Raw genomic sequence first — 22207 nt, 5'->3', positions numbered from 1 at the left:
CAAACCTGGCATTTACAAGAAAGAGGAAGCTTCATATCCCAAGACATTCTGCTGATCTGACAAGAGGAGAAGCTTAATTATGGCAAGGGTATTTTGGGTGGGGGAACCAAGTCTGCTTCACTATAGTCACCTCCTAATCACAACCAGTAAAGGTTCCCCTTTCCTAAAGGTGTATGTGATTAGATTGGGTAGTCCAGAATAATTCAGTACAAACTTCCCATCTCAAGACCCTGAAAGTTAATTGTGTCTGTGGAGTCTTTTTTGCCAAATAAAATAACATATTCACTAATTTTGGGGTCAAACACATGAACTCTTTGAAGGACATGCTTTATCTACCACTCCAAACTTACTTTTGAAATATATGTAGATAGATGCTCATACATTTCCATTCTTATCTCTGCTTCTCTGTTGAAGCATACAGTCCTATTTTTATTTTGTCCTTTAGCATGTGCCACTCCACAGTCCAGTAGTACTAGGTTGTGGGATGGCAAGAGAATGTGCTTGAAGACAGCTTGGGAGACATGATTCATTGGGGAAAACTTATAGAAGATCAGTGGCAGCTGCAGGAAGAGTTCCATGGCAACAGACTGACTGAGAGCAACTGTATCTCTTAAGGTGCTTCTCCAAGCAGTACCTCACTTTCTGTGGTGTTTTACCTAGTGGCACTGGCCAAATGAGTGACATGTGTCATTTCCCCAGTGTTCTCAATTCTTTGCTTATCCCCATTCAGGGGGCCTTATGTGTTAGACTGAAGAATCAGTGACATCAGCATTACTTTGCTTATATGACCAGCATTCTGAGCAGCCACTGTCCCAGTTTACATGCAAGAAAGTATATTTTTACACATAACACTAACTTGCCCTAGTCCCAGTGTGCATGAGAGAAATCCAGTGTCCTTTAAGATAATATGTGTCTGAACTTCCCAGTTCTGCCTTGCTCTCATTGTTTTCTTAATTTTGGTAGGTTTTTGGGAACAGAAAGGGAGCATTCAGGGTTATGGTGTTTTACTGTTCCTCTTTTCTTTAGTAACAACATAGCACAAATGTCAAATTCAGATGGGTGCCATTAGCCAAGCATGTGAACTATCCATATATTGTTTGTTAAGTTGCATCATTACCAGGGGCACTTCATTTCCAGGAAAGGACAATGTCATGAGCTGGGTATTAGAGAACAAATCCCAAGCTGAGTTTCTCATCTATCAAGTGGATTATATAACAGCAACAGACTATTTTAGGGCTTTGATTGGTGACCCAAGTATGCACATAAAATAATTTGGAAATCAGCTTATGTTTTTATATATAGAACTTCCTAGTAAAAGATATGGGTAGTAAAGTTTGATATTAAGGGAATGTAAGCCATGTTCTTCATTCAGAGCCTTAGAACTTAGCCTACATATATGTCTACTCTCTGGTTTTGCTGTATTTTTTTATTTCTAGGAATTCATCTACAACCTTATCAACTGGAGGGAGTCAACTGACTGATCCAACCTTTCCACTGTCAGAATGGCTGCATCCTGGAAAATGAGATGGGTCTCGGTAATACTTGCCAGGTATGTTAGTGTGGAACAAGCACTGTTCAACTCCACCTAAACACCTCCTCACATTTCATTACAATCTTAGCTGTTAGCTACAAGATTATTTTTATATTAGGATGTGAAATGCCTCACTTTTATTAAGAGATCACAAACTTGGAGTTGATTTTTCCAGTTGTGGGGGTGGTTAAGAATCATGTCATTACCCTTATTTTATCTGAGCTTTGTCATGTATCTATGAGAAGAGTTAATTACTTGAGTTAGAAGTGCAGTTAATGGGTCCAGGCTTAAGTATGTACACTTTCTCTGTGTTAAGTATGTACACTTGACCAAGGATCAAATTAACTTTGACCTCCTTAATAACACTTAATAAAGTTAACTGTATTGATTCTAGTTTTAATCTCCCTTCCTCAGTGGGGGTGGTTTGCAGTGGGACTGTTTCCTATTTTTATACTGTGATAGAGAAATGAAGAGAAAGTACACTATTTTCCAAAATACAACTTATCCATAAAATGGCCTTAAAAGGGGTTGAGGTATGGGGCTAGGGTTTTAGCTCAGTGTTAGAGAACTTGCCTAGCATGTGTGAGGCACCTTGTTCAGTTCTCAGCACCACATATAAATAAATAAAATAAGGATCCATTGACAACTAAAAAAATTTTTTTAAGTGTTGCAGGTGAGGTAGAGCCTAGAAACCTGGAGAATCAGATGTGCCCCCCTTGGGCATTGATCAGTAGGTGGTGTGTTGAAATTGATGCTTCTGTCAGGATAATCAGCAATCCTGCCCTGGGTTGACATATGTGGGCTTGGATTAAAGGAAATCTTTAACACAACACAACACCCCTTGGGTTAATCACACAAGGATTACTTATGTGAAGGATACCAAAGATATCCTGGTATAAATATGATATATGTCACAGGCAGCTTGATCAAAAATTAGGAGGATAAAAGCTTCCTAATCCCAATAAATTTTCACTAGTGGTCACTGGTGAGAATGAGCAATGGTCTCATTATCATTTTAGAAGTTCACCATCTTCTCCAATGCTCAACTTACATATATAAAATTTGAGCTGGAGCAGTGCTGCATGTGTCCTTCCTATAATCTCTTTTGTCTCAGTCATTGAAATTGTCTTGCTAATTTAATTGAGAGCCAGAAAATTCCACTTGTCCTTCACCTTTCCAGCTCTAGTATAAAATCTTTAAATATATACCAACTCTCATTCTGTTTTGGTAGAAGTGTGTTTAGAATTTTTGCATCTACATTATAAAGAGTATTGGTTTGCAATTTTCCTTTCTTATAATAATTTTGTCTGGTTTTAGTATTTTGGTAAATCTGGCTTCATTGAATAAGTTGAAAAGTGTTCCTCTTAAATTTTCAGGAAGAGTTCATGTAGAATTGTTATCATTTAATTTTTAGAAGCTTGATATAATTCACTAAAGACTCCACATTAATTTTATAGACACATCTGATTTTTGGTAGTAAAAGATAAACTTTTTTTCTAAATTGTATCCTCAGGGAATGCTAAAAAGAATGATTTTAATCCAGTTAACTAACTTATTAGAGGGTTGCTCTGGGCACAGTTTGGGTTGGGATAGTAAAAACAGAAAATGATTTCCTTTATTAACGAAGACGGCTGCTGTTTGCCGATGGGCTGCTTCAAGCAGCTCCAGTTATGAAGGAAAACAGTGGCATTTTTCAATTTTTGCTTACCTAAAACTGCCGTTTCTCACATTTACAGCCCGACCAGTGGGACAGAAGACACGTACTTCAAAGGTTCATCAAGCACCTTCCCCTTTATTCAAATAACACCCTCAGTATATAAGCAGTCTCATGCATAAGCAATTGTAACCAGATATGTCCATCCAATCCTGTTAAAGGTCAAGCAATCACTCGCTTGAGCATACATGTAAAGTATATCTGTCCCCACGCTAGGCAGCTGAACTGATTATAATACAACCAATTGTAAACGCGTTCTGCTTTTCTCCATGCATAATCAGAACACCTTTTGCTCTCTGCCAGTCACCATCTTTGGATGCACGTGGCATAACCCTGGGCCCCGGGTTCCGCCCACCACAACTCCCCCTTTCTTTTTATAAAAGGGACCGTGCCTGCCTTAGGTTGTCCATGGCAAAGTAACATCCTTACCCATCATTGGACAATGAGGCTCTAACCCTCATTTCCTGTCTTAGGTTGGTATGAGCTCCCCATGAATCTTATCTGTCATTGGCTACCAGTCCAGCATAATAAAACAGATGTGGAGGGATGGGCCAGCATCAATTGTGATGAGAGCTTGGTGAATAATGGCTGTTTTTCTGCGCAGATGTATATGCATTTTGTATATGCACAGGACAGATAGAACACACAAGAGACCTCCCCTGGACAAAAACTTAAACCATTCTTTACCTCATAGAACAGCGGGCTGCAGAAATGTGGCCAAATGTTGTAAAGTTAGGAGGATATAGAATAGAGGAGTTGGTAAGGGGTACAGGATAGGGCTATATCTTCACTATCCCCCATAGTTCATGCCAAGTCACCTCCATTAATTTGGTGAGAATTTTCCAGCACCATCAGCAGGAGAAGTCTCCTCATCTTCTTCCTGTTTTTGTATCTCTGTTGAGGCCTTGACCAATCTCTCCGGCACCCAAATCAGCGATTGTGCATCCTATGGGAAAACACAAACAGACCCATGGGTCCAGATTAATACTAGATATGGGCCTTTCCATTGTCCTGATAGAATGTCCTTCCAGAGCACTTGAGGTAGATGCTTTTTATTAGGCTCTGAATGATGGTCAGCAGCTGATCGGCCCTCAGAATCAAGATTTAAAAATTTAAAATGAACAAGACAACAGACAATTTGTCTTTTGGGGATCTGAATGATGCCCCTATTCCCCCTTTTTGTTTATAAAGCATGTTTTTAAGTGTTAAATGGGCACACTCAACAATGCTTTGTCCAGTAGGATTATAGGGAATTACTGTGACATTTTGAATATCAAAGGTGGAACAAAATTGTTTAAAGGCCTGGGACATATATCCAGGATCATTATCTGTTTTAATTTGTTTGGGAACTCCTAGGATGGAGAAAGAGTGTAAACAGTGTGTTATTACATCTTTGGTTTTTATTCCAGTAAGAGCAGAGGCCATAATAAATCCTGAAAAGGTATCAATAGACACATGAATGAATTGTAGTTTTCCAAATTCTGAATAATGAGTTACATCCATTTGCCAAATATGATTGGGCTGAAGCCCTTTTGGATTTGCTCCAAATGAGGGGTTAGAGAGAAGCATAACACATTTAGCAGCAGACTTCACTATGTCCCAAGCTCTTGCCTTAGTAATTTTGTAGTGTGTGCATAGAGTGGAAGCATTTACATGAAATTTGGGATGAAAAGTTTTTGTATTTTCAAGTGTATCAAAGATGTGTGGATCTCTGGTGGCCATGTCTGTTAAATCATTGTGTAAACTTAAAGGACCTACAATGCCAATATGAGCCCGAATATGCCCAATAAAAAAAGGATTTTTTCTGTCCCAAATAAGTTTTTGTAAACTTTGCAAATATTTAGTAATAGCGGAGGTGAGGGAAATCAGACCAGTTAATTCTAAATTTTGAACAGCATTAACCACGTATTTGCTATCAAGAATAGGTTAAAAGACTCATGGTGGGTTTTGAATACTTTTATAGCTACTAATAGTTTCATTTGTTGTTGCAGATAGAGTACTAAACAAAAATATTTCTGTAACACTATCTATAGTAATAGCACACATAACATTTTTTGATCCATCAGTAAATATAAGGGTAGCTCCTGTAATAGGTCCTTTTCAGATGACTTTAGGAAAAATTATAGGATGTTGACTTCAAAATTAGAGAAGACAATCAGATGACAAATGATTGTCAAACACAGCAGAAGTACTAGTAAAGACTACAGCCCATGAATTTGAATGATTAATAAAATATTGTGTCTGATCAGTAGTATAAGGAGTAGTGATAGTTGAGGGATGTGATCCAAAGGTGGAAAGGGATACTTTTAATGCCTTAAGGATTAATTCTGCCACTGATTCAGTAAACAAGGCTAAGACCTTGTTAGAGGCATAATTCATGTGAACCCATAGAATAGGACCCTTTTGCCAAAACACTCCTGTGGGTAACTTATTTGTGGCCAAGACAATGAATGATAAAGGCTTAGTTAGGTCAGTACAATCAAGATGAGACTTTTCCATAGCTGTTTCAACAAGCTTGAGAGCTGCTCAAACTTTAGGGGTAAGCACTTGCTTAGAAAGAGGGTCAGAATCACCTTTAAGAATATCAAACATGGGGCCCAAACTTGAGGTGGGTAAATGAAGGTATGGTCTAATCAAATTAATATCACCCAAGTTTTTGAAAATCATTTAAAGTTCTAAGCTCGTCCACCTGAATGGTAATTTTTATAGGCTTACCCATAGTTTGATTTATGATAGATCCCAGGAAGTTTTTGGTGTCTGTGATTTGTATTTTATCCATAGCAATATGTAAGCCCCATCTTTCAAGTGACTTTAGTAAGGAATTATAACATTCCTCTAAGACACATTTTTCCTATGAGCTAGCAAAATATTGTCCATATAAGGAAAGATCAAAAGTTCAGGGTTAATTCGATGATGCACACCAGGGTGGAAATTAATCTGATTACCTTGCCCTTCATACAGTCCTTGGCCTGTCAGCATGTTTAGATTCCATTGAGGATTGCCTGCAACTGCATTACATCGGGCAGTATCAGAACATAACTCCTGGTTAGCCACCTTCCATTTTAATATGGATGCACTTTTGTTAGGATTGGAAGTCATATCCAATCCCCTTAAAATCTGATCTGCCTGTTGAAGTGGCCAGGCTTTGGGCCATTCTGTAATTTTGATACTTTTGTCAGCCCCTGTATCTAATAAGACCTCAAAACTTTTGCCTTCTATCACTAACTTTGCCATAGGCCTATCTTTTAAACCCATGTAAACTTGACCATATTTTGGCCAGTATAACCTAATCCTTTATTTCCCCTAATAATATTTTTTGATGGATATTGATCATAGCAACTGGGTAAGACCAACAATTATGCTATGCGATCACCCTGAGCTATTATTGCTACACCTCTTGGTAAAGAAGCAAGGATTTTTATTTCTCCTGTAAAATCAGGGTCTATAACTCCAGGGACAATATTTGATCCTTTTAAAGCAGATGGACTCTTCCCCCGAACTAGTCCCACACTTCCTTTAGGTAATGGGCTGACAACCGAAGTTGGTATTTCCTGTACTCCCATCTCTGGAGTTAATACTGCTCTGGCGGAGGCACAGAGATCTGAACATCTACTTTCTCTTTCAGAAAATTGAATTGATTGTTTTGTTTCTACAACTTCTAATATCTTTTTCCCTTCTCTTAACTGTTTTAGAGATTTTGGTTTTTTGGAAGTCAGACAAAAATGAACTAATGTCACAACAACAACAGCAATAACAACAAACAGAAACCAAACAAGAAAAGGTAACACAAACATTAATTTACACATATTTGTTGTGGGATGTCCTTTGCTGTCTCTTGGGACAGCCTTTCAATATATTCTCTCTCTACGAGAATTTTCAGTTAATATTCCCTCTCTAGGGGAAACTTCTGTTAAAACCTTAAGGCCACCATTTCCTCAAATAGGGAAACCTTTTTGTTAATTACACTAGCGAACTCTTTTTTATATACCTGAGTGCTCAACCATTTCCCAGTTAAATCCTTGTTTGATCCCAGTTCGGGCCACCAATTACCACGAACTGCTGCTATTTGCTGATGGGCTGCTTCAAGTGGCTCTGGTTACAAAGGAAAGTCACAGCACCAGGGCTACTTCAAGCAGCTCCAGTTATGGAGGAAAACCACGGCTTTTTTCTCTTTTTGCTTATCTAAAACTTCCGGTTCTCGCGCTTACAGCCCAAACAGCGGGACAGAAGACATGTACTTCAAAGGTTCATCAAGCAGCTTCCCCTCTATTCAAATAACACCCTCAATATATACGCAGTCTCATGCATAAGCAATTGTAACCAGATATGTCCATCCAATCCTGTTAAAGGTCAAGCAATCACTCGCTTGAGCATACATGTAAAGTATATCTGTCCACAAGCTAGGCAGCTGAACTGATTATAATACAGCCAATTGTAAACACGTTCTGCCTTTCTCCATGCATAATCAGAACACCTTTTGCTCTCTGCCAGTCGCCATCTTTGGATACATGTGGTGTAACCCTGGGCCCCACGTTCTGCCCACCACACTTTATAAAATTAATATGATCATGTCTGAACTGCCACTCTATCATCACAGCATTCTAACCACCTGCAAGCAGCAAGCTGTTTTATATAAAGGAAATTATAGTACACATGCAGCTCATATGATTTCTGTTTGTTAATGTATCACTGCCACTGTAATGTTGCATTTTATTATATCACAATCATTTTCAACTGGCTGCATAAAATGCCATCAAGAGAATTTATAATTCACTTAAATGTTCTATTGAGAGGAGTCATGAGTCCCCCTTTTTTGGGTTACTTAAGTTAATCTTGATATGAACATCTTTGAGCATATAGTTTTCACAGGATTTTGAATTTGAGACTTGGGGCCTATTTTTTCCTCAGAAATATCACTGTATTTGAGGATTCAAGCTCTTCACATGTTTTCATTTGTCAAGAGTATTCTTTTTCCTTGCATATCACTGCAATTTTAGAGTCATAAGTGCCTTAAGGCATCTCCTGAAGTATACCCATTTCGCTTTACAAAGTTTCATTTTATACCCATATTTCCTATAAGAATGATTTATTGTCTATTTTCCCCATTTGAATGTGTGTTCTAGATATGAGCATATACAAACATGGCATAACAAATCCCACAATTCAGTATAATCATAATGCACCAACTTAAAAAGAACAAGGGCCTTTATAGGTTTTGTTCACAAAGAACTTGAGCCAATAGAAGTCACTCTATAAATTTGTACAGAAGGAAGAAAAACACTGAAGGCAGGAGATAGTTGGGAAGGAATGAAAGCACTCTCACCTGGGCACCTGGGTCAGCAGCAGAGGCCACAATGTGTAAGTCCTGTTTATAGTCAGGTCTTAGCATTTCTGGCTAGATATTTTCAAGTAAGCCTGCTCTTCTCCATCAGTTGTGTTGGTTCCATTGATTTCTATATTTTCCTGACTTTTTTTTTGCTTCTGTTAGAAGTTCAATTACACAAATATTGAGCCTTATTGCTTTTTAACTCCTGAAGTAATTGAACACCATCAATTCCCTCAGCAAGCTTACTGAGGCTTACCTAATTTTTCTCTAATAATGTACTAGTGTCCTAATGTGTGAAAGATTGTACATAATTTCTTTATGAAGCAAGTCATATATACAGTTTGTGTTTTCAACCTACAGTTGTGGGAACTTTGGTGTTTCTTATGGGAAAATGTGATCAAAACTGCCTTCTTGCTTTGTTTCAGATGATTGCTCTCATAATTTACTTGGCAGGAAGGTTAAATGACTAAGGACCATTTCTGATTCTTTGTCCCCTGTCTGTTTTGAACAACTGGAAAGAAGAGATGGAAAGGTACAGAGTAGATGTAGCTGGACTTCTATTATTTATGTTGATATTTTTCTAGATGATGTGTAAAATATCATAAATCAAAACCTTATCATATTCAATGATTTTATTTCAGAATGCTTGAACCAAAACACTGTAGGTTAAGACACAGGATCTGATTGGGGAGGATCCAATGGGTGTTACTGTTATCATCCTGCAATTTCAAGGCTAGTACTCTGTTTTTTCTTCCTGCATATATTCATTACTGACTGATTTTGTGATAGATATCCTCTAGCATACCAATTGATGTCTTTGTTTCCTTTCTTTATATATTTTTGAAAAATTTTCTTAATGATTGCCCTAGTGATTATAATAAACATCTTCACTTAAAATAATTTTGAACAGATTGATACCAAAAATTTCAATAGTATACAAAGCATTATTTCAATATAGTTTTCTCTCTCCCTTCTTATTAATCTTATTGTCATGTAAATTGCATCTTTTGGTATCATAAATAAAATTTACTTATCAAAGGGAGAAACTATCCTTCCCACAGAAACATAAGAAATAATTAAAATGAGACACATCATTGCATTTTCAGTTAGCACAAGACCCTCTTAGACCTGATCTTTCTCCCTGCTTACCACAGACCTTCCCCTGAGGTTTAACCTTATTCTATATAACAATTCAGACTTCCAGTATTCTTTCTATATCAGCACCTAATGAATGGTGTCTGCACATTGCAGTCCTTTCATGACATGCACACACCATCTCATGGCTCTAGCATTTGTGTTCATCTGCCTCTTTTCTTGGATTTAGATTTTCTCCAGGTCTTTCCTGTATAATGTATGAAGGGGACAAGGAGAAAAAAGCACATCTTCAGCAAGATCTAAAACAGGAGTCATTTTCATGTGCTGCTGACTACCTATGAGGTATTCATTTGTTTCTCTGAAGCAAGAATTCCTTACCTGGGTCCTTAGAAGTTGTAAAATCCACTGAAATTATATTTAAAGTTTTTTGATAGCACACATTTTTCTAGGAGGACAGCCTACCTTCATCACGTTCTAAAAGAGGGACCATGACCAAATGAAGTGAAGGATCACTGTGCTTCAAGTTAGCTAGATATATTTTCTTCTTTTTTCTGGTGGATCAAGGGGGAATGCATCCCTGGAAATTGACACTTTAGCTTCCTCTTTTGACAACTAACAGGAGGCTGGCAGGCAGGTGAGAGGGTTTTGTATACAGAGGTATCATGTCTGATAATGGAATTATAGGAATGGGGGATGCTTAATTTCAGTATTATTTTATAACCTTCTTTAAACTAAGACTGGGTAACTGAAAGACCTTCCACTTAACCATACCTCCCTTCTGTTCATATGATAGTGCTAGTTTAGAAATTGGGCTTACATGTTTTTTTTACAGAGATAACAGGTTGAAAGACTTAGAGCCTGTGGTTTAAGAGAGTTAAGAAGAAATAAGAAACTAGCTTATTAATATCAGAATTTATCAATTGCAGTGTTTTTATTTTTTTAACTACTTATTTTTTTAGTATCTAGGATTGAGCCCAAGGGTGTTTAACCACTGAGCCACATTTCCAGCCCTTTTTATTTTTCATTTAGGGCCAGGTCTCACCAAGTTTCTTAGGACCTCATTTAAGTTGTTGAGGTTTGCTTTGTACTGGTCATTCTCTTGCCTCAGTTTCCCAAAGTAATTGGGATTGCAGGTATGTGCCACCACCCCCAACAATACCAGTCTTTTTAATGTGTCTTCCTTAATTTTTTATATTTGCTTAAAATATGGACTGTTTCTAAAATCGTGAGTATATGGTACTCTGTCAGAAACTATTGCATGTGTGGAAGACTTATCTCTTCTTACATTGTTTGGTACTTTGCCACTTTCCTGATATGTCTGGTCTGTCTAATTTGGGTCATGTTAACTCTTAGGCAGTCATAGTGGGAGTCTTGTGTTATAATCTCTACTCATTAGCAATGTGTCCTTGAGTTAGCTATTTAATTTTCTTGAACTTCAGTGTCCTCAATGGTAAAGAGGGGATAATGGTCTTTCTTTGGATGTCTGTTTTGAAAACTGAGATTACATCTACATGGTTGGTGTTTAGTAGATTCCTAGTTTTTTTTTTTTTGTTTGTTTGTTTCTTTGTTTTTGTTTTGGTACTGGGGATTGAACCCAGGAGTTCTCTACCACTGAGCTACATCTTTAGTCCTATTTCTTTTATTTTAACATGTTGAGACAGGGTTTCTGTGAGTTGCCAAGGATGGCCTTGAATTTATAATCCTCCTGCCTCAACTCCCAGAATCTCCAGCATGACAGGTGGGTGCCACAGCATCCTGCCTAGACACTAGACTTGTTACCTTGTAACTTGCATAGACATCTTTCAGGACAGCTATTTGGTGATTTTACTGTAATATAGGAAGCTTTTCCTGGAAATAACAAAGTTCTGTGGTATATATACACAATGGAATATTATAAAGCTATAAAGAAGAATAAAATTATGGCATTTGCAGGCAAGTGAATGGAATTGGAGAATATCAGACTAAGTAAAATAAGCCAATCCCAAAAAACCAAAGGTCAAATTTTTTTCCTGATCAGTGGATGATAATACAAAATAGGGGTGGGGGCATTGGGGGATAAGAGAAGAATGGAGGAACTTTAGATTATGTAGAGGGAAATGACAGGGGGGAAGATGTGGAAAGATGTAAAAGATAGAATGAGAGAGACATAATTACCTTGTGTACATGTATGATTACACTAATGGTGTGAATCTACATCATGTGCAACCATATAAACAAAAAGTTGTACCCATTTGTTTGTGTACAATGAATTAAAATGAAGTCTAGAAAAATAAAAAAGTCCTTAAAAAAGAAATAACAAAGTAGCAATCAGTGCTGTAAAATTAACATTTTAGAATGGATGTTTGAAGTATACTTCTAATTTGTCATTTTAAATTACATTTTGGTAGTATGGATTGAACCCAAGAACAATTTACCACTGAGCTGCATGCCTGGCCCTTTTCATTGTTTAGTCTGAGATAGTCTCACTAAGTTGTTGAGACTGGCCTCAACTTTGCAATTCTCCAGCTTCCCAAGTAGTTGTCATTATAGATGTGCACCATCCTGCACTGTGTGCTGCTTTGCCATTCAGAAGGTTTTGTTTTCAGAGTGCCTTATCAATATTTTAAATATTTTTTTGCTCATCCAGGTTTTTGTGCATGAGTTTCTGTTTTAATCTTATTTTGAACTACTAAAGACTAAGTCATAGATTTTATGATTATGCAGTATTTTGTTTAATTTACATCTAAATGAGTATATTATCTTTTTTCAGAAAGTTCTTGTATGCTTATATACTTTTCCTCTTTTTTCATTCTTTTACTTTATTTCTTTAATGTCATGTCATGTTAATTTTATGTCATTTCATTTTATGGTGTTGGGCATTGAATCTCAGGCCTCCCACATGGTAGGCAACTGCTCTACCACTAGTTATTTCCCCATCTCTTCTTTATATTCTTAATATCCAGCTTAACTTTTTGGAAGTCTCTCCATGGAAAGGAACTGTTGAGAGTTCCTGTTAAAAACCAGGAAAATAAATCATTGAGCTGCCTCATGAACCAATAGAGGGATAAGCAGTATAGAGGTATCCATAATACAAGTTAATATATGGCAAGTCTCAAAAGATAATAAAATCAGTACACAAATGTTCTTGCATACTTTATATAAATTGTCTCATTTAGGTTTCATGAAAACCCTAGTAGGCAGGTATTATCATTCTTTTTGCTAATGATTAAATTAACAGATCAGTTATCCCAGTAAGGCAGAGCAGACATTTGAGCAAACATTCAAACCCAGCACTTGGTGCCATGACTCTTCTTTCTAAGAGAGCTTCTCTAAGTATCTAGAAGCACTGGAGTGTCACATTATTCTGCAGAAATACATTTTCATATCTCAGTCTGTTCTGAATGCACTTCTGAGTGGAGTAAAGAACCTTAGTAACAAAGGGATATTTATAATGTTGACTTATAATAAGAATCCCAAACATTAGATATATTCTTTAAGTATATTTGTTAAGGTTATATTTCTCCATTACTGTATTGTACATTTAGAAAATAATTTTCTTTGCTGAGTTATTGAGCCCATCTTCATTCATTGAACCAAATCCACCTCAATTGGCCTTCTGCATCGAATAAGCATTTTTAGATGTTCATGTTTATACAAACCTGTGTCTAGTCCTTCCAAAGGAAAAGAATCTAATCTATTTTGAATGGTACTATAGTATGGACACTCAGCACCTATCTCATAACCACTGTCCAACCTCACTGGGACCCTATCTACTTTTAATACTTAATTGCATCCCCTGCTTCCACTGCCCAGTGCTCTCCTTGGACTTCCTGCCCTCTCTTTTGACCCCCAGATCACTATTCACCTGCACCACTCTCATTAGGTAAATGGCAGTAGGAATCTCTGTTCCTCTGAATTTTTTCTATAGCCTTGGAGGAAGAAGCCTTCCTTTTTGTAGGCCAACCTCTACACTGATCTTTATTTGAATTTTTCAGGAATTGTTCTTCTTTATCCACTGTTTTGCTTGACCTACTTTTACAAGTAAAAACACAATGCAGTGGGATTCCACAGAGTTACACACAAAATTAGAAGTTAAAAATTGGATAATTTATACTTTATTGTCTTTTGCATGGTTTTCACATTTTATAAAGGATATTCAATATTTATATCTTGTAGTTATGATACAAGTATTTTTTCAGCATAGTATTTATCACTTTATCATGTATTATTGGATATTTAGTTTATTTTTTAGTTTTTTGCTACATTATAATTATTATATCTTAGAATACCATCTAGTCCTTTTCCATATTTTGGATTTTTTAACAACTTTCCACCAATAGCATTTCTTTAAAATATGATTTTATGATTGATCTTCTTGATAAATTGCTGTCATAACCTACTATACTATAAAACATACTCTGGCAGTAGCCAGGAATGACCTCTATGCTAACAAGTCCAGTGGTAGCATCTTCCTGAACATATCTGTAATTCTGTTCACCACCCCTCCATTTTAAAGTCTCTTGATTTTTCTTATGGGTTTGAATCTCAGCTGTACCTTTATGATCTCAACCTATTTACCTAACCTTTTTGAATTTTGATCTCCTTTTTGGCACAATTATGGTTGCTTATCTTATACTTTTGGATTAAATAACACGTCAAGCCACAAGCACTATGTTTGGTACATAGTACAAGATTATAAATGTATCCTTTTATTTTCTGTCTCTGGCCCCTTACTTACTGCATAGATTTTTCTCATCTTGGAAAAAGAAAGAAAAAGCACTTGGTAACTTCTGAGACAGGAAGATAATGATTCCAGGTATATTTCTAACACAGTAGGATTACTGTTAGTCTTTCTAACAAGTCACAATTTTGTAGTAAAATATTGTTGTGAGAAATGTGTTTGAGCTACCAAAAAATGAATGTTTGAATTTTCTCTCACAGCTTCAAATGTAGTATTCTTGTTGTGGATGAAGCTCACAGATTGAAAAACCAAAGTTCTCTGCTGCATAAGACACTTTCAGAGGTAAACTCAAAGGATAGTCTTAGTTTTTATATAACCCTCCTTCATTTTTAATTAACTTTATTTTTAGAGTAAGTTAGGTTCCCAACAACACTGAGTAGAAGGTATAGTTTCCATATGTCCCTGCCCCTTTACAAACATGCTTCCCCCATTCTCAACATCTCCCTGAAGAGAGATGTTAACACTAATGAACCTGCATTGACACATCAGAGTCCATAATTTATGGAATTACTTTTGCTATTGCACATAATTTGAGTTTGGAAAAACCAGTATTAACATGTATTCACCATTATAGTATCACACAGAATGATTTTACAGGCTTAAAAATCTTATATCCCATGTATTCATTGTTCTTTCTCTCCTCTAACTCCCCTTTGAAAACATGTAGATTAGGTTTGTACATAGTCAACTAAATTGATATGTTTTTAGACAAATTTCTTCAGGGCTAAATGAACCTATTTTGGGGGATTAGAGGTACTGACAAAAGTAGTATTGAATATGGCTAATTACTTTTTCTTTCTCTTTTATATAGGACATAATATTTACTAAAATTCAGTTATCAAATGAGCAAGACGCTACTCCAATAAAATACATTTTTTTTTTTGGAGATGTTTCAACTCTTTTTTGAGTGTCTTTAATTTTCTGGCAAAAGTGATCTTATAGTTCTGCCTGCAGTCCCAGATGTATTGGACATATCTTACCATCCCCCATTAACCTAGTCAAAAATTTTGACCATTCACATGGACTCATGAAAAGACCAATTTTTTATAGAACATTGCCTCCAATCTCTCATCTGTCATATTTTTTGTTATGATACCCTTGATTTCATTCCCTTCTCTCAATCTCTTGTATCATTCTGGCAAAGTAGGTGAGAAACATCATTGTAACCTAGTGCTGCCCTTTTTTGCTAAGAAGCCAGTGGAATGTGAACTACATTATCCTTGGCTACCTGGTGAATGTTTGCTCACTCATGAGAACATACTTGGTAATTTCTGAGATGATAATTGAAATTTGGTCCTCATTCTATAATAAATCACTTAACTTTGAGTTCATTTAGTGGAAAATCTTAGACCCAAATTTATATTTAATGGCCTAGAAGTTGCAGTTTTTAGAGTCTTATTGAAGTTGTAATCAGTTTTTATTAGTTTCAAACATTTTTATCCTCTTCTGGTAGGAAATTCTCTCTCTCTGGTGTCCTCTTTTCCTCCTTTGTAGGGACCCTTGATTGTGTCTTTTGCCATAGTTTGTACTTTAATATTTAAAATAATATATATAAATAATATATGACTTTTCAACTTTGCTGTATTATTTAATTCTCCTCATATAAGCTCTTGTGTCAGTTCAGAGGTTGACCTTACTTGGTCTAATAATTTTACTGTTGTTTTTCTTCCTTCATTTGTCTCTCCTGTTATTGGTGTTTTTATCTGTTTCTCAAAGTTTTTTCTTTCTTTTTTTTTTTTTTTTGGTGATACTGGTGATTGACTTAGAGCTTCATGCATGGTAGGCAAGTGATCTACCAGTGAGTCAGAAACCTGCCCTGTTTCTCAAAAAATTAAAGAAGTCCTTTCTTTATTGGATTTCTTATGGCAGAATGTCAAGAAACATCCAGAAATCTTGATGTCTTGCATCTGATGTACTGCAAAGTTTTATAAACAGATATTTAGTTAGCCTACATCTTGTTCTTTGCTTGTAGCAGAGAGTCCTGAAGCTGTAACTCTGGCTTTTCAAACTCCTTGGGTGTATGTGTTTACTCAGATGCCCAAGTTAACTCCTCTTGTGGGTCATAACATTTTTTAATTCTTACATAGATTGAATAATAATAACCATAGTGAATAATTGTGTAATGCTCAGAGTTCACAAAATAATATTACTTACATTCCTATGACAGTGTCTTCTTTACAGATTATTATCCCCTTCTTTTAGTTGAAACTGAAGAGATATTATTTCCTACATTAAACAGAGTACCACTTTAACTTGAGCCTCCTGATTTCATGTGCCTTAACTCATTCCATTAAATCATGCCACTCTGCATTTCAATAATTGTTGCCATGAGTAACGCAGCTTTGCTTCCCAATGTTAGAGAATTTTAATTGCCTTTATTTACACATTCTAGTTCTCACTGGTTTTCAGTATCCTGTTGACTGGAACTCCTATCCAAAACAGCCTCCTAGAGCTCCACTCTCTCATCTGTTTTGTGGAACTTGAGCTTTTTTCCAAGGAATAGGTGGAAGATTTTCTTCATTATTACCAGGATATTCAAAAAGAGTCCAATCAGTTTAATTCCCATTCAACAAATCATCCCCAAGAGATCTTGACACACAAACTTCCCTAATGCATAACAGTTATAGATAGAAAAGAAAGGGAATGGATAACCACAGGATTCATGCAGTTCTTCAGATAAAGAACCACAAACATAAGACAGGCGTTGGGTCCCTCATGTTGTGTCCAGTTATCTGCTATTCATGACTCTTATTTGTTTGTTACAAATAAACACTGGGGCTTATTTGGTTCATTTTTGGAGAAGGTAGACTGTACCCACTGATCTGCATACTTTTTTTTTTTAAACCAACTTGTAATTTTCTTTTTACTTATTTATTTATTTATTTATTTATTTATTTATTTATTTATTTATTTTTTGTGGTATTGGATATTGAAGCCAGGGGCGCTTTACCACTGAGATATATTCCCAGTGCTTTTGTAAAAATTTGGAAACAGCATCTTGCTAAGTTTCTTAGGCTGTCCTTCAATTTGTCATCCTCCTTTCTCAAATATATGTTACCATGCCTGGCTTCAAATTGTAAATTTTTATAAAGACTTTACTTGCCATGCCACTTCCCAGTGCAGAAAAGTAAGTGCATGCTGTAGTCCTAAACTGTCCTTAAGAATTCTGCAATACTGGTATTTTCTTTTTAGCACTTTGCAGAAAAAAAAATCTGAGATGAGTGGGATGTGGAAGTGAAAAGAAAAGCCTTCATCCATATAACCAGGAACTTTGTCTTGTAACTTTGCCCCTCTGTCTTCTGAAATTATCTGAATATTCCTATAATATCTGAATATCCTAGGTTGATTATCCAAAACAAATTTCAGGAGGCCAACTACTGATTATGTATGTACAGGTTAAATATGAGTTGCAAGACTTTTTATAGCACAAATTCCCATACCACATGATAAAGATTACCTCATGCACTTGCTCTGATTGATTTCTCCCACATTTAGAGTTGCCAGATAAAATATAGAACATTCAATTACAAGTGACATGGGACAAACTTGTATTGAAAAACTATTAATTGTTCATCTGAATTTCAGATTTACGTGGTTGCTTGTATTTTTATATTCTTTTTCTGATAATCCTATGTAAAGTATAATTCTAATTTAGCATTATTTTTGAAGTTCAGGATACCTGGTCAACACACAAGGCATTAGAAGTCAAAAACTCAAGTTTGAATGCTGGCAATATTCACATTCACCTGTGTGTCCTTGGATAATTTGCTTAATTCCTCAGAGATTCACTTAACTGTTGTAAAAATAGTGACAGTATTACTTACCATACATTTCTAGTCTGTTATGATGCTCAGTAAGATTAAAGGCAAGAATACCCTGGAAAACAATTTTTCAAAACTCAGATTATTAATAAGAAGAACCAAGCTCTTCGAATGTTTGTATTTTGGGGTTTAAAAGCCAGGAACAAGTCCAGAAGGAATAGGGAAGAACCAAGTAAAGGCAGAAATCAGATGGTCCTCAAATTATGTGTGTTCAGCTTACAATTTTTTGACTTTATCATTTTACAAAACCATTACACATTCAATGGAAACAGTGCTTTGAATTTTGAATTTTTATAGACATAAATATTTGAGCTTAATTTTTAATTTTTTTTCTTTTTATTGTAAACAAATGGGACACATGTTGTTTTGTTTGTACATGGAGTAACAGCATACCATTTGTGTAATCATGCATTTACATAGGGTAATCGTGTTTGATTAATTCTGTTATTTTTCCTCCCCCCCAACACTGCCACCCTCTTTTTCCTCTATACAATCCCTCCTTTCTCCATTCTTGCCCCTCCCAACCCCTATTATATGTCATCATCTGCTTATCATCGAGATCATTTGTCCTTTGGTTTTTTGAGAATCTTACTCAGCTGAGTGGCTTATCTCACTCAGCATGATATTCTCCAATTTCATCCATTTTCCTGCAAATGCCATAATTATAATATTCTTTATAGCTGAGTAATATTCCATTATATATATATATATATATATATATATATATATATATATATATATATATATATCACAGTTTCTTTATCCATTCACCAATTGAAGGACATCCAAGTTGGTTCCACAGTCTGGCTATTGTGAATTGACCAGCTATGAACATTGATGTGGCTGTATCTCTCTAGTATGCTGATTTCAAGTCCTTTGGGTATAGGCCAAGTAGTGGGATAGCTAGGTCAAATGGGGGTTCCATTCCAACTTTTCTAAGGAATCTCCACACTGCTTTCCAGAGTAGTTGCACTAATTTGCAGCCTCACCAGCAATGCATGAGTGTACCTTTTTCCCCACATCCTCTCCAACACCTGTTGTTGCTTGTATTCTTGATAATCGCAATTTCTATTTGGGGTGAGATGGAATCTTAGTGTAGTTTTGATTTGCATTTCTCTTATTACTAAAGATGGTGAACATTTTTTCATATGTTTGTTGATTGCTTATAGATCTTCTTCTGTGAAGTGTCTGTTCATATCCTTAGCTCATTTGTTGATTGGGTTATTTGAATTCTTTGTGAAGAGTATTTTGAGTTCTTTATATATTCTGGAAATTAGTGCTCTATCTGAAGTATGAGTGGCAAAGATATTCTCCCACTCTGTAGGCTCTCTCTTCACATTGCTGATAGTTTCCTTTGCTGAGAGAAAGTTATTTAGTTTGAATCTATCCCAGTTATTAATTCTTGCTTTTATTTCTTGTGCTATGGGAGTCCTGTTAAGGAAGTCTGATCCTAAGCCAACAAGGTGAAGATTTGGACCTACATTTTCTTCTATAAGATGCAGGGTCTCTGGTCTGATTTCAAGGTCCTTGATCCATTGTGAGGTGATTTTTGTGCAGGGTGAGGGATAGGGGTTTCCTTTTATTCTGTTGCATATGGATTTCCAGTTTTCCCAGCACCATTTTTTGAAAAGGCTATCTTTTCTCCATTGTATATTTTTGGCAACTTTGCCTAGTGTGAGAAAATTGTATTTATTTGGGTTTGTATCTGTGTCCTTTATTCTATACCTTTGATCTACCTGTCTATTTTGGTACCAATACCATGCCATTTTTGTTACTATTGCTTTGTAGTATAGTTGAAGTTCGGGTATTGCGATACCCCCTGTTTCATTCTTCCTGCTAAGGATTGCTTTAGCTATTCTGGGTTTCTTATTCTTCCAGATGAATTTCATAATTGCTTGCTCTATTTCTGTAAGGTACATCATTGGGATTTTAATTGAAATTGCATTGAATCTGTAAAGCACTTTTGGTAGTATGGCCATTTTGACAATATTAATTCTGCCTATTTAAAAATGTGGGAGATCTTTACATCTTCTAACATCTTCCTCAATTTCTTTCTTCAGTGTTTTGTTGTTTTCTTTGTAGAGATCTTCTACCTCTCTGGTTAGATTGATTCTCATGTATTTTATTTTTGGGGGCTATTGCAAATAGAGTAGTTTTCCTCATTTCCCTTCACATGTTTTGTTGCTTGCATATAAAAATGCTTAGATATATGCATTTTGATTTTTAGTCTGCTATTTTGCTGAATTCATTTATGAGGTCTAGAAGTTTTCTGGAATTTTTTTGGTTCCTCTAAATATAGACTCATGTCATCAGCAAATAGTGACAGCTTAAGTTCTGTTATGGGATGCAACTTAAGAACAGACTGATCACCACTGAAAAGTACAAATTTGAGAGTCTTTATTAAGGTGACCAGTTGACTGTCTCACACAATGCCCCAAAAAATGGCTATTGGGAGAACATCCCCGACCACAGTGTTCTTATACCAAAAATCACATTAATCATAAGCATCTGTTGCTACGATTTGAAATTACACATTAACATAATGAAATCATCAACAGAGGGGGAAGTGGGTCAAAATGACCCTTACCTAGTAACAAACTAAAGAATGGTTACTAACATTCACACAATCACCATTCATATAGTACATTGTTTAGGAGCAATAGGGAACAAAAGAGAGCAATGTTTCTTTACATAGGAATTATCATTCTGTAGTGTTAATCATGTCACACTAAGTAACTGCGATGGGCACATAAGCGGGGTGTTCCCATGGGAGAATCTTATTTCCTACATAATATTTTGCTCTGAGAATCCAGAGTCTGTTTAGTCATTTACCTTAGAGTCTGGTCTGTAACATTCTCATGGAGACAGATCTGTCAGCCCATTACATTCCCCAGTGGTTTTTTGTACTTAATCAAATCATTGATTCATTAGTAGTGTAAGATAAAAAACATGATTAATATTTTTTCAGTCTTATGTTAGACAGTGGTTGGGGTCTCTGAGGTCTGTCCATTTTTCTGTTGTCTTAACTCAGATGTGATTAATTCATGTTATGAGTAAGGTCCCTTCCATTTCAGCTGGGTGTTAGTCCTTTATGGATCAATTTGATGTAAACATAGTCCTCTGACTGAAATGGGTGTTGGAAATTAGTTGTCTCTTGGGGATGGTTCTCTCATAAGTTGAACAAGTTAGAGAGACTAACAACAGGTTAGAACAGGAACAGGTTCTACGTAAGGGTGGAGGAAGGGCTCTGAAACATTACCATTTTAATTTCTCAGAGGTCATTTGCCTCCAACTTTCTGGACCCAAACTTGCCTTTATTTTTGTGTTTTAACCCAACTTACCTATCTATATTGACTGTCTTTTAAAAATTTTTATTATTACTTCTCTAATTTTAGGGACTTTTTACTGCTGTGAGATAAAGGGTGATGACTGCCTTTGCTGCTTAAAACTGAGAGGGGGGACATGGGGTGGGGTAAAGCAGTAAAATTTCCTTTTATAAATTGGGTCTTTCTAGGGGTCAAAGTCTTGATTTATGAAAGAAACAAAAAACCATGAGTACAAAATATATAGCATTTGGAACATGTCAATGAATATCATGAAGCTAATAGAAATTAATAATCTCTTACCAGGAAATGGAAGAGCTGAGATATTGTTTACATAAAAAGGCCCAACAAAGTCTAAGAAGGCTGGGGAAGATACGGCCTTAATTGTAAACCTTAACACTGTTGGAGTTATCAAGAATATAAACACAACATTTAGTTAAGTTACTTACTGTTATCTGATTTTTGTAAAATATCATGTGATATTTTGTTTAGTATGGCATGTGATTTTTGTTTAGTAGATATCCTTTTATTTTTGTTACTCAGGGTTAGAGAATTGTACTAGCAAATATTGATTAAGTCTACCTGTATCAGCAGTTAGAAATATCTGTAGGCCTTAAACTGACTAAAAATATAATTGAGAGTTTCTTTTGATAATTATCAGGCATTTTTGTCTAAGA

At 35.9% G+C, this 22207-nt stretch overlaps 1 pseudogene across 1 annotated transcript in view; it reads left to right on the top strand.

Moving 5' to 3' along the window:
* The first annotated feature begins 1441 nt into the window (after positions 1 to 1441).
* Positions 1442 to 22207, top strand: part of LOC306652864 (chromodomain-helicase-DNA-binding protein 1-like) — a 75994-nt pseudogene continuing 55228 nt past the window's right edge. Inside the window, exons 1-5 of the transcript in view lie at positions 1442 to 1549; positions 8997 to 9103; positions 9896 to 10048; positions 14587 to 14668; positions 16779 to 16939. The product of the transcript in view is annotated as a chromodomain-helicase-DNA-binding protein 1-like (transcript). The remainder of the gene's footprint in view (positions 1550 to 8996; positions 9104 to 9895; positions 10049 to 14586; positions 14669 to 16778; positions 16940 to 22207) is intronic.

Source organism: Sciurus vulgaris (genome assembly GCF_902686455.1).
Source record: "Sciurus vulgaris genome assembly, contig: HiC_scaffold_624_arrow_ctg1, whole genome shotgun sequence".
Lineage (NCBI taxonomy): Eukaryota > Metazoa > Chordata > Mammalia > Rodentia > Sciuridae > Sciurus > Sciurus vulgaris.
This window is presented reverse-complemented; position numbering and strand designations above follow the sequence as displayed.